Source organism: Dermacentor andersoni, chromosome 7 (assembly GCF_023375885.2).
Source record: "Dermacentor andersoni chromosome 7, qqDerAnde1_hic_scaffold, whole genome shotgun sequence".
NCBI classification, from domain to species: domain Eukaryota; kingdom Metazoa; phylum Arthropoda; class Arachnida; order Ixodida; family Ixodidae; genus Dermacentor; species Dermacentor andersoni.
Genome location: NC_092820.1, coordinates 125,166,759 through 125,179,862, shown reverse-complemented (window position 1 = coordinate 125,179,862; position 13,104 = coordinate 125,166,759). Strand labels below are relative to the sequence as shown.

Below are 13,104 nucleotides of genomic sequence, written 5' to 3'. Positions count from 1 at the left end.
TTCTACACGACGCTCGCGTCATTCAGGCGAATATGTCGCACCTTGCGTTCAGTCATCATCGTACTAAGAGGACTAAATTATGAAGCTGCACAAGTTCGACGCAGGGCAGTCGATTGGGTGGACGCAAGTACATACGTACGCACTTCAAATAGCGCGAAAGACACCCCGAGTTGTTGAGTCGGCAGCTACATAGTGCTGCACACACGCAAACGCATCGGCTCTCGCGTGTACCGGCGAAACCTTGACTTCATCGCAGCTCTTTCTCGCCGGGTCTCTAGAAAGCCAAATAAGCAATCTGAACAATGCGATGGAAATAACTCGGGAAGCGGCTTGATCTGTGCAAACCGAGACAGCTAGTCGTGGGTGACATAACACTCAAAGCTCTGGCGGGTACATGAACATCGTGTAATCGCATATACATAATTGGCGAGACAAATAGTTCAGATTTTTGCGTTAGTACTCGACACTAAAAGAAATCTGTCCACCAAACTAGCCTCGAAAGGCTTCCAGCTGGAAGCAGGCAGCCAATGCGAAGCGGCAGGAGAAGTGCACATTTACTCGCCGAAAAAGCGCAAAAATCATCTGCTTCTGCGAGTTTCATGGCGTTACATCACCGCTATTAGCACAACACGCAGTAAACAAACCTTAAATACGGTATAATATGCCATGGGCAAACACTCAACAACAATTTTTAATGTCTCACCTCGTCTAACTCTATAGGCGGCCCCGGAGCGAATGACCAAATTGCGAGGGTGAACGAAGAGGGAAAGCGGGAGCACTGAGGAAGCTAGGAAGAAGAGAGGCGAGGAGGAACGTCGCTACCTTTAGTTCTATTGAGGGGTAAGCCCTGTCAATAAAACTAAAGGTATCTCCTCAAAACCCCTTGATAAGAAGGCGCCGAGTAGTACGGTCGTGCCCACATCGGCTCCTGCTTTCTTCGATATTTTCGGTGAGAAAGTCATTTCAATCTCGATGATTTCCGCACCACAACTTTCTAAACAAGTTTATGTTATCATAATCATCATCGTCTGTGAGAGCACTATTCGGCCAGGCAGCAGCAGAAACACCTAACAGCGGGCACGGTCGGCAAAACACGGGAAAAGTCGTGAGTTCGCTTCAAATATTACATGTCCGAGACGAAGGTCGAACCAGGTCACCAACAAGATCTCTTGATTTTAAGCTACAGACACGTGCGAGCTTCTCTCGGTCTAACACGAGGAGAATGGCGCTTGCATTACGTCCCATAGCTGCGTATATTCGTCTGAAAAGGGGGGAAGAGCACATGCGTACCTACCCCAAGAATTAGGAGTGAAACGCGCGATCCCTCGCATGACAACAAATCGCTTATAAAAGCGAGAGTCTCCCTCCTATCGTACCACCTTCTGGATCGGCCCAGGTCGTAACGAAACAGAATGTGACGCATCTTCGTCCGATCATACTAAATAAGTGTCCATGTCATCGTCGTCCCATTAATTAATGCTGTCGTCACACGCTCACGTCCACGCGCCTCACACTTTATCGCCTTACGCGAGTACGTTAGTCCATTCGATAGAGTTTCGCTGAACGCCAAACGATGCTGGATGGACTGTTGATGACCTGCAGAATACTTTTGCAGATAATCGATTCCCACAACTCGTGTGATCTGCAGTTCAAGAGAACAATACCCTGAAAGCCTTGTTGTATACAAACGTACTACAACTTCATCTCGAATTCGTTTGACCAAGGTAGCAATTATCGGTGAGTAGGCATGGTTTGCTTTAACAGCCATGCTACATGTTTTTCAACGCTTCTTTCGAACAACCATTACGCATCCTACGAGCAACCGAGGCGAAAGTTCCAAACAACTACAGCTACAAAAAAGAAATACACAAAAAAAAGCATTCAATGAGAAATAGTATTCTGCACAGCTGGAACAGTCGGAATGCCACAAAGCGAACAGCTATATAAGGATGTGAATACCTCGCGCTAACGAAAGTGTTATTCCACGACGCAAGCCAAGGAATCGCACGTCAGCAGGCAATCTGACTGCAGATAATTGATGGCGTTAAACGGGAAAAACGCATATCGCACGAAGCATCGTCCGATACGACGTGCGGCGCATCAGAAAGGTGGCTGTTTCGACTGTTCGAAGCATATGGATGTACGTCAGTATGTCGTGGCGCAGAAGGTGATTATGTGGGAGTAGGACACCGCATTGTTTTGACACGCGCGTCCCCAACTCGTTCGGTAGTCTTCTGCGCTGCCACACATTGCCCAACGTAGCCGCACAGCAGACCTCCAAGTGAGCTGGAGGGAGTGCCAGAACGTCGCGATGTCTCGCTTCCACGTGGCGCACCTTCCTTCAAGACACATATACCTCCTGGGCAACGATACCGAAGCTGTTTTCTATATAAATAGTTGTACTTTGAGACTTTCAACTGTTTGGTCTAAGGTTCCAAGGTCTGGGACCTTCAATGAAGATGTTGCGGTAAAATATTTCATATTACAGTGAAAGGTGCCGCGAAAAGTGGGATATGCTATGTCAATACTCATTTAAAGCACTTCTAAAATGCCTAATCGGCGTCTAAAAGTTCTTGAAACAACGCCTGAAAATGGACTTTGAAGCACCAATGAAGTTTCATAGGCGTCTAAACGCGTTCCCGCGTATAGGCACCTACACGACATCACCAAGCGCAGCAATAGCGCTCGCTACGCAACGTTTTCTAGACGCCTATAAGCTAAATCACTACTTGCCGAGACTACTACAAGACTTCATCGAACTTTTTGGTAAGGCACCTTCCAGACGTCTACAGGAAATTTTTGTGGTTCGTGAGCTGCGCTGAAAAGGAAACCGTCAGCGCGCGCACAAGCGTTTAGTTTCGCGAAAAGTGCTTCAGTTATTTATCCAAAATACGAAACTTAATGTTATTTAGAATAACGTTCCACAGCACACTAACACGAACCTTGAATCACTACAAAAAGAAAAAAAAAGACAGCTATCAGAACCATAAGAATGCCTCAAGCAAAGCGTCACACCATAAGAATTTCAAGTATACAAAATAATGCAAATGAAACAACTTCATGGATACAAATTAAGGCTGAAGATTTACCGTCAGCATACAACATGCAAGTTATGTTTGACACTCGAGAGAGAGAGAGAGAGAGAGAGAGAGAAGCAGGTAAAGGCATTGGTGTTAAGCAGGCGCATGCCCAGTCTGTTGCCCTGTACTGGGAGAAGTCACGTGAGTGAAAACAAGAAATAAATAAATAGAGAGTGCACTGGTAGCGCGTACGCTACTACACCAAGGTACACCAAGGTGTACACCAAGTCTATAAGCGGCCGCAGACACCTGTCGACTCCAATTATTGTAGCAACACGCACGGCTGTGGTCCGAGTTTCTTCGCTTTTCGAAACGGCTTCAGAAAACGACTCCCGACAACGGCGAATGTTGGCCTGGACTTGAATTCTGAAAACGGCCATTCCGCAACTCTCGTACGTGTATTTGCATAATCTTCGTGCTTGTGACTACCAACTTGCGAAGTTATTTATTACGCTTTATCTCTGCGGCCTGCCGCCTTTTCTTTCTTTCTTTCTTTTTTGTCACTTCCTCCCGTCTTCAACTTCTGTTTCCATGCGTCTTGAGTGCAATTCGTTCCTTCATCCTTGTGACTTGTTCGGGCGAGAAATGATTCTTCCAGTAGCCAACGATTCCCTTGCGGATGTGATCTTTGGTTGGCCGCAGCTTGATGGAGTCGCCTAGAGCTTCCTGCATCGCCCTCATGGCTTCCGTCAACGTTTCGTTTGGAAGTGCCTTGAGATTATTTGGCCAGTTTCTGACGTCCTGTATGGATGTCATACAGGATGTACTGGCATCCTGTATGGCAGAATTGCAACCCGTCTGTTTGCATATAGATTCTACTTCCGCAAACAGCACGACAAACCTCGGGCACAGATATCGCGGCTTCGCAAATGAATTTTGCACTGCATACGGGGAGTAACATTTACACGGAGATCAAGACAGAAAAGGTGTTTTGCTGTCGTCCTCAAAATAAATAGAAGTATCGGGCGGAATATGATGCCACCTTGGTTGACGTTTGCCTCTCTGTCCGTTTGTAATTTTTAAATAACTGAAAATCGGCAGTCTACCGCAAAAAAAAAAAAAGAAAGAAAAGAGAAAGACCTGGGCTAATACCACACATTGCGAGAGTAAACTGTCCAACAGCGGCAAGTTTTACTAATTTGAGACGTCTAAACGTGTTCTTTCATCTTGCACGAAAAAACTTAGTATCGCAAGCGCTTCAAAAAAAAAAAAAATTGTACAAGCTATGAGTGCGTGTAGGCTTACTGTCAATATACAACAGAGCTAGGCATCCAGGTAACATGTCAAATTACCAGATTTGGTGATCGACCTGGAGGGGTACCGCAATTTCTAGCCACTGCGACACAACGCAGTGATTCCATGAGCACCTAAAAACCTACTAGTCTATACTGAAAAGCCTCGACGAACGCAACTTGCCGCTTTTTGAGTAAGCACCTGCTGAACTGGAACAATCCACCTGTACACAGTTGTTTTGCGCAGCAAGGCGTGCCTAGGCCCATCATGAGCGAAAACTACGGCTGCACAATTTCGTATAGCCCATTTGAGCACGTGGGTAAAAAAAGAAAGAAAAACACACCCGTTATCCTCACGTAACAGTCGTGACCTGCGGACCGATTTGCTGAGAAAGCATGTTTCATCGCGTACCGGCTGCAGGTCGGTAGGCGCAGATGGGCGTTACGTTGTGAGATCGCTAACCCCTTATCGCCGAATTTCCTTTTTGCGTTGGCAGCTGCGACAGGCGTGCTTTGTGAATGGCCCAGTTCGGAGGTAGGTACGGAAGTTCGCACCTGTGCTATCACTACATACACCCTTGTTGTCGACTACATCGATTGTTTCTGCAGCGGCGAGCACCGTAAGCTTGCTGATCTTGCGAACGCATTTAGCTTGGTGAATACGCTTTCTTTCGTAAGATTGTCATTAAACAAAGGCACATACCCAGTGGGGTTAAAGTAGATGTTCAATAAAGAGTGGCCGATATTCAGCGTTACAAAGCCAGTGACCCAAGTAGGACAGACAGTTGGTTTCGAAAACGATTCTGTCAACACAGCAGCCCGATGCTCTGCCCATCGCACCATGAACTACTCGATGACCTATGTTGTCGACAAAATGGTTCTACATGGTTCTGAAGTGATCTGTGTTTGATCATTGCTGCATTACGATTTCCCTTTATCCTCAGATTATCCTGGTGGGCGCTTGAGTGAGCTTTTTTTTCTTTTTCTTCATTTATGCGTGCACCCAGCTATCCATATTGATTTATCATGGGTATGAGTTGCTGTCCAACTTAAATCAAGTAACTACTCATCCTTAAAATCAAAATTCTCTATTTCTCTACGATAAACTTAAAACCTAGATTTGTCGATGCATTGCCACACATATTCGTAAGTCTGCGAATCTCTTGCATTGTCCGCTAGTAGCACTATGCCGTCCATATACGTCAGTCCACAGACATTCTGTTGCATTTTTTGCCCGTTACGGGTGTAAGATCAATGAAAACCTAATTCATTGTTTTCCAATCATCTTTCTAAGCTCTTAACATAAAGCGTGAACAACAATGGAGACGGAGGGCATCCTGGTTTCAATCCTCAGTGAATTTCCACAACTGCTTTGCGGTTTAGGCCTTCTAATACAATTTGCAATCGGTTGTATTTCTGTAACTCAGCTCCACGAAGTCCTAATCTATGTATGCCCTCGTGTTTGAGAATATTCCATAACACTTCCCTGCTGTTACGTTTCGCCTACGACGCGCGGTATAGCCGGCGCGGATGCAACGGACGCCGGGGCTTCGTTCAAAGCGGCGGACATTTTGGCCCGTTCAGCGCCGCCGATACGCCTCCCCGCCAAGCGCGTCCAGGCGTGTTTCAGTGCCACGTGTCTTCGTGTGTGCGTGTGTGTGTGTGTGCCCACGCTTGTCAAAGCGCGGCAGCCGGGGAGAGGAGCTCCCCAAGAGTGAAGCGAGGAGGTCTGACCACGGCGCCGGCCTGGCGATGCGTCACTACACTCGTCTCAACCTGTCTCTCAGCGTGTCCGTGGCGCCGTCACGTGCGCCAGTGACGAGGCGTTCCTTCTCGCCCTCAACTCCGAGACTATAAGAGCAGCTGCCCCCGGACGCCGAGAGAGAGGCTCCGATTTCTTCTGTCGAGTTACGTGCTCTCCCGTCTCTCACTTCGGTCGACCTGACCGCCCGCTCTTTTGCGATGTTAGAATAAACCAGTTGTTCTGTTACCAGTCGACTCATGCTTTGCCGAGACCTTCGGATGCTTCCAGTGCCCCAGGCCGCCAGGCCAACGCTACCCTTGGGGCTTGCGACCCGATTGCAACAACGGGTGTCAGCGCTGAGTTTGCAACAACTCGTGCCAGCGGTGCGATTCTAACAACTGGCTGGTAGCGGTGAGATCGCGACAACGGAGGCCAGCAGCGAAGATATGCGGTTGACTGTATGCTGAGCAGCACAACGACCATCCGGGAGCAGTGCAACGAGCCCTGTGTGATGACTGGTTGCCTGCAGCGGAACGACTGCGCTGAGGTCTTGGCTGCGAGGTTTGGTGAGTGCGGGACTTTCTTCTTCTGAGTTTTGCCAGGCTTTTGTTAGTGTCAGAAACAGAGCTGGTAATTGTGGTTGTCGTTGCTGCCGGGTTAGTTTGCGGCAAGACAATAGAAGGCAGTAGAGAAAGCAGCATTCATAGCAGCCATGGATTTGAAGTCGTTGCGCAAACCGAAATTGCTGGAGCTTGCAAGAGAGTTGGGTCTCGAAGTCTCAGACAAACTCAGAAAACCAGAACTGCTAAGGGCTATTCTTGAGTTAGAGGCTGAGGATGACGAGCTGTCGGAATGCCTTGAGACCATTGAGGAGAGGGAGACGGCAAAAAGACAGGAGCGCGAACGTACAGAACAGAAAGAGAAAGATGAGCGCGAACGAAAAGAACAAAAAGAGAGACAGGAGCGCGAACTTAAAGAACAGAAAGAAAAAGATGAGCGCGAACGAAAAGAACAAAAAGAGAAAGAAAAAGAAGAGCGCGACCGTCAACACGCTTTGGAAATGAAGCGTCTCGAGGTAGAGATGGAACGCGCTCGTAATGGAAGTCAGGCACACGGTGCAGGAGAACGAGTATCGTTCAAAATGACTGACCTGATGCGGCCGTTTAAGCTTGGAGAGGACATTGGTTTGTTCCTGGTTAACTTTGAGCGAACGTGCGAGAAGCAGGGGTTCTCTCGGGAAACGTGGCCACAGCGCTTGCTCACTTTGTTACCCGGCGAGGCGGCCGACGTAGTCGCTCGCTTGAAAAGAGAGGAGGCAGAGGATTTCGACCAAGTGAAATCGAGTCTGCTAAAAAAGTACAGGTTGTCAGCGGAGGCGTTCCGTCGGAAGTTTCGGGAAAACGAGAAAGGCAGAAGTGAGTCATATACAGAGTTTGCGTACAGGCTTATGTCAAACATGGAGGAGTGGCTCAAAGAAGAGAAAGCGTTTGGTGACCACGAGAAAGTTCTGCAGTGTTTCGGGCTAGAACAGTTTTATAGTCGGTTACCTGAGAACGTGCGGTACTGGGTCTTGGATAGGCCAGACGTTAGTACGGTGGCTCGAGCCGCTGAGCTAGCCGAGGAGTTTGTGACGCGTCGGGCTCGCGGAGCTAAGGATGGTCAAAAGGGTGAATTTGGCTCCAAGTTTGAGAGGCCAAAGTTCACGCCCATGAGAGCAAAGGGGGACACACGTAGTGCGGATGCGAGTGAAAGCAGTCCGACCGAACGTAAGGAGACGGCGGCAGCCGAAGCCGAACGCAGAAAGCGGTTCGAGACGAGGCAAGCGCGCGTTTGTTATACGTGCCAGAAGCCGGGTCACTTTTCGGCGCAGTGTCCAGAAACAAAAACAAAAGTCGTGTTTTTGTCATTATGCAGCACTGACGAGAACATGAAGCTTCTCGAGCCTTACATGCGAGACCTCCTCGTGAACGGGAAAGAGTGCCGAGTGCTTCGCGATTCCGCAGCTACGATGGATGTAGTTCACCCCTCCTACGTAGAACCCGATATGTTCACGGGCGAGTGTGCATGGATCAAGCAAGCCGTGGAAGCTCATAGCGTGTGTCTGCCCGTAGCAAAAGTGCTTATTGAATTACCTTTCGGAGCGCTTGAGACGGAGGCCGCAGTGTCATCTATGCTGCCCCCCCAGTACCCGTACCTATTTTCGAACAGGTCCGATCACCTCCTGCGCGAGAAGGGGCTTTTGTTTGGTGAGGCTAGCGTTCAGGCCTTAACCAGATCGAAGGTTCGGGAGCTCGCTGCAAAGGCAGTAGTTGCGGGGCCGACGTTGTCGAACAATGAGAAAGGGTCAGAGGCGCAGCAAGCTGGTATTCAGAGCACGCCCGAACTGAATAAAATTGAGCCTGTAGCGTTAAAGGCACCAGATACTGGAGAGGAAATTCCCGATGCGGGAAAGTTAGAAGAGCTATCTGCAGATTTGCTCATCGCGCCTACGTCAGATGGACTTAATAGGTTGCTAAAAGTCAGCCGGTCGGCTTTGATAGCCGAGCAAAAGAAGGATGGCAGCCTAGAAAACATCCGCTGCATTGTCAAGGAAGGTATCGCCAAGAAAAATGCTCGCTTTGTGGAAAGAGGTGGGGTCCTGTACCGGAAGTATCTAGACCGCAGGGGAGTGGAGTTCGATCAGCTGATCGTGCCTCAGTGCTACCGTCAGGATCTGTTGCGCTTGTCGCATGGGGGTTCGTGGTCCGGACACCTAGGAGTTAAGAAAACTAAGGACCGTCTCTTGCAAGAGTACTATTGGCCAGGGTGTTTTCGGGACGCAGACCACTTTGTGAAGACATGCGACACCTGTCAGCGGGTGGGCAAACCAGGGGACAAATCGAGGGCGCCGTTGAAGTTGGTACCTATCATTACGGAGCCTTTTAGGCGGCTCGTTATTGATACAGTGGGACCTCTGCCGGTAACAGCCACGGGGTACAGACACATTTTGACTGTGATCTGCCCAGCGACAAAGTTCCCTGAAGCAGTGCCGCTTAAAGAACTCAGCTCAGTTGAGATAGTCAATGCACTACTGTCTATATTTGCGCGAGTTGGTTTTCCTGCGGAAATCCAATCAGATCAGGGCACAGTGTTTACTAGCGCTTTGACGACAGCCTTTCTCGAAAGGTGCGGGGTAAAGCTGTTACACAGCTCAGTGTACCACCCACAGTCGAATTCCGTTGAGAAGCTCCACTCCGTCATGAAGCGCGTGTTAAGAGCGTTGTGTTTTGAACAACAAACTGACTGGGAGCTGTGCCTACCTGGGGTGATGTTTGCATTGAGGACCGCGCCGCATGCGGCCACGGGGTTTTCGCCAGCTGAGCTGGTGTACGGTCGCTCGCTGCGATCTCCGCTTCGCATGCTTCGAGACGGATCACTGCCCTCTCCAATGGCTGCAGACTATCTCTTCCACAAATGGCCGCCTCCTGCGCTGGAGCCTCGCTTTGCAACAATATTCCTTTGAGGTGCGTTACAAAAAGGGGAGTCTCAACGGTAACGCCGATGGCTTAATTCGAAGCCCCTAACGTGGGAATCAGCCTCAAAATTGTTTGTTACTGATGTTTTTCTTCCTGAGGCAGGATTTTTAACATATTGCTTTTGTGTAGTGTTTCAAAGTGATGATGTGCTTTCTAGTGCAATTTTCCGATTTATGGACGCGTTCTGAGTGCTGCTAAACTACTGTAAGGAACTAGGCAGTAGTATAAAAGGGGAAAGAGCCTGGCAGGGCTTAGTGAGGGTTGTGCCATGCTTGCTGACTGAGCGGTTGACTTTCGGCGTAGTTCTAACGCTTGCCGGGAACGAGAACAAAAATGTCAACTCTCCCGAAGTCACATTGCAGTGTCCTGTGTGAACCTGAACGAGAGAACGAGGCCTTCTCCGTGCGCTGCGCTCAAGAAACGCCGACGGACGCCCGACTTCGGTTATGTGCATCATCGAGCGACATCCCTCCGGACAGCGGATGCAGTCCCCTGACCATCGGGATCTCCTTCCCCCGGCGGGGCGGTCTGTTACGTTTCGCCTACGACGCGCGGTATAGCCGGCGCGGATGCAACGGACGCCGGGGCTTCGTTCAAAGCGGCGGACATTTTGGCCCGTTCAGCGCCGCCGATACGCCTCCCCGCCAAGCGCGTCCAGGCGTGTTTCAGTGCCACGTGTCTTCGTGTGTGCGTGTGTGTGTGTGTGCCCACGCTTGTCAAAGCGCGGCAGCCGGGGAGAGGAGCTCCCCAAGAGTGAAGCGAGGAGGTCTGACCACGGCGCCGGCCTGGCGATGCGTCACTACACTCGTCTCAACCTGTCTCTCAGCGTGTCCGTGGCGCCGTCACGTGCGCCAGTGACGAGGCGTTCCTTCTCGCCCTCAACTCCGAGACTATAAGAGCAGCTGCCCCCGGACGCCGAGAGAGAGGCTCCGATTTCTTCTGTCGAGTTACGTGCTCTCCCGTCTCTCACTTCGGTCGACCTGACCGCCCGCTCTTTTGCGATGTTAGAATAAACCAGTTGTTCTGTTACCAGTCGACTCATGCTTTGCCGAGACCTTCGGATGCTTCCAGTGCCCCAGGCCGCCAGGCCAACGCTACCCTTGGGGCTTGCGACCCGATTGCAACAACGGGTGTCAGCGCTGAGTTTGCAACAACTCGTGCCAGCGGTGCGATTACAACACTGCCTACGTTGTCGTATAAGCTCCCTCAATATCTAGAAATGCAATCCATAAATCTCTATTCTGAGCTGTTGAAATCTCTATGCATTGAGCTATTACAAAAAATACTATGGTCTAGGCTTGTGCCTGGTCCGAAATCATGTTACAGCTCCCGCAAGACATTTCTTTTTCTCTCATTTTGACAAATCTAATTTTACGGTTTGCATTGTTATATTCTGTATTTCATTGACGTTATACTGTAGCTGGTCTATACTATAGCTCGTATTATCGTTATGACCTTTGCCTTTGTAGATGAAATTGAACCAGCCTTCACGCCTTCCAAGCGGAACTTCCTTCGTTTTAATCACTTGTTCTGTCGCATAGTCAGCAGTGCCTTGCTCTTTGGACCCAGCTGTTTGATTAGCGGTATTGAGACGTAATCGACTCACGTTGCCGCGTTATTAGGGATATTTTCTTCTGCTTTTCTCCAGTAAAAGATTTATACGTTACATTTTGATCTCACAGGCTTCGCTGTTGCTGGACCTGGTTAAGTCTGGACTACGCTCTCGTTCGTGCCGAAGTTATTTCTAGTAACGCCTCTGATGCTCTGCAGCGCATCGTCTCCTTCGAAAATGTTACCGTCTTCATCCTTTATGTCCGTTAGCGAATTTTAGTTGGAGCTCCGGGTGCTCTTATATGGTTCCGGAATCCTTTTGGTGCGCCTTTGTCTCTTTTGCGAATCTCACGCACCCAACGTTCACTTGTGTATTTAATTTTGTCTTGCACGAGCGCATTCGCCACTCTTTTCTTTTCTCGGTACTTGTTCCATCGAAAGAGTAGTTCTTCCTGTGCTTCCAACCTTCTGGCCCCTGTATAATCCCTCGATACCTCCTTACGCTCTTACTTGGCTTAAGTTATTTCCTTGTTCAGTCACCTGTGTGGTTTCCTCTTTCCACTCCAACAATTCTTTAGCTTCGTTTGTCTTAAATCCAGCTGCTTTCCAGTTCATTCTATTCGTAGGCTGTTGTAGGAAACGCCTCCACTTTCTTCTCTGTGCGTTCTGTGATATATTCTTTTTACTTTTCATTAATTTTAGCGCATTCTGGTACTTTTGGTTGCTGTCCTGCGTCGGTATGTCCCAAATATTAAATGGACACTAAAGGTTAGTATGAAGTCAAGTTAAATTGATAAAGCAATGCTCTAGAACGTCTAAGGCGTCAATATAATCGCGAACAGAGCTTTAGTAACCGAGAAATTGAGGTAAAAGCATGACACGATTTGAGCCACATTCCGGTACTAGCCACATGACGAAGGCACTCCTCATCATAATTTATGTCACTAGTACTCAACTACTCGTATCAAAAAGATCATTTCATTAGGTCATAAGACGGAAGAAAATCTTACTTGTCTACTTCTATTCGATCCTAAAAAAAAAATAACATTTTGACGTTACCCTTCAGTAGTATGGGTGGTCGAAAGGTTTCGTTTTCGCTCGGCTCTGCGTGCTCGACGCGCACGCTTTGGAGTTTCAGTTGTTTCGTTATCGTGTCGTGCTGCGCTGGTTCTGCTGGCTCGCGAAACTTGCATTTGGAACAAGCAGCGAGAATGCCACGTCCATGTGATATCGTGGGATGCGCGAACGGTCCGCGAAACTTGGCCAAGGGCAGTTGCAGCGGTGAATCCAACGTTACTTATCTCTGTGTGCCAACGAGTGAACCTATCCGTTCGAACTGGTTAAGTGCCGTACCTCTGCGACAGCGCGTTGGCAAAGAGCCGAAAAATCGCATAGCGTGCTCGCTGCACTTTCGTCCAGAGGATTACGAGAGCAACGCCGGCTTACTGAAGTCGTGTGGAGTGCCTTTCAAAGCAATGCTTTCCCCGTAGCGCAGTTCCTGCGGTCTTGCCTGCATTCTCCGAAGCGCAAGAACAACTGCAGGTCGAAAACGGGGTGGTGAGCGCGGCATTTGGTTTCCATGAAGGAAAAGCTACAAATGTACGAATATGTACAGCCATGACATACGGTTGCAGTCGTAGTAGTACGCAACGACGCCGGCAGCGCAAGCCCTCAGCAGCAGGTCACGTTCATCGGTGCTTAAATCGCTGAAGTCGAGCCAAGTATCGCGAGCCAATGTGTCTTTGTCGGGGTCGTCCATTGCAACGAGAGTCAAAGTTGGCGTCATAAGATAAACCAGCTTCTCGTCGCGCGCTTTCCCTTCCGCTAGCCACCTTAGTTCCGTTTTAGCGCTGCTGTCAGCTCTGCCTTGGCTCTGTTTCTGGCCGCGCGTTTGCGTTTTGTGCAGAAAAGCCGTAGCGCCGTTTGCGGGCGCCGTTTTACTCACCGACGGCGCAACGTCACCATGAGACCTTGACGTCGCC

At 49.2% G+C, this 13,104-nt stretch overlaps 1 protein-coding gene across 3 annotated transcripts in view; it reads left to right on the top strand.

Annotated features, from left to right (window-relative positions):
* Positions 1-13,104, top strand: part of LOC126533863 (maleylacetoacetate isomerase-like) — a 72,001-nt gene that overhangs the window by 36,615 nt on the left and 22,282 nt on the right. The window lies entirely within an intron of this gene.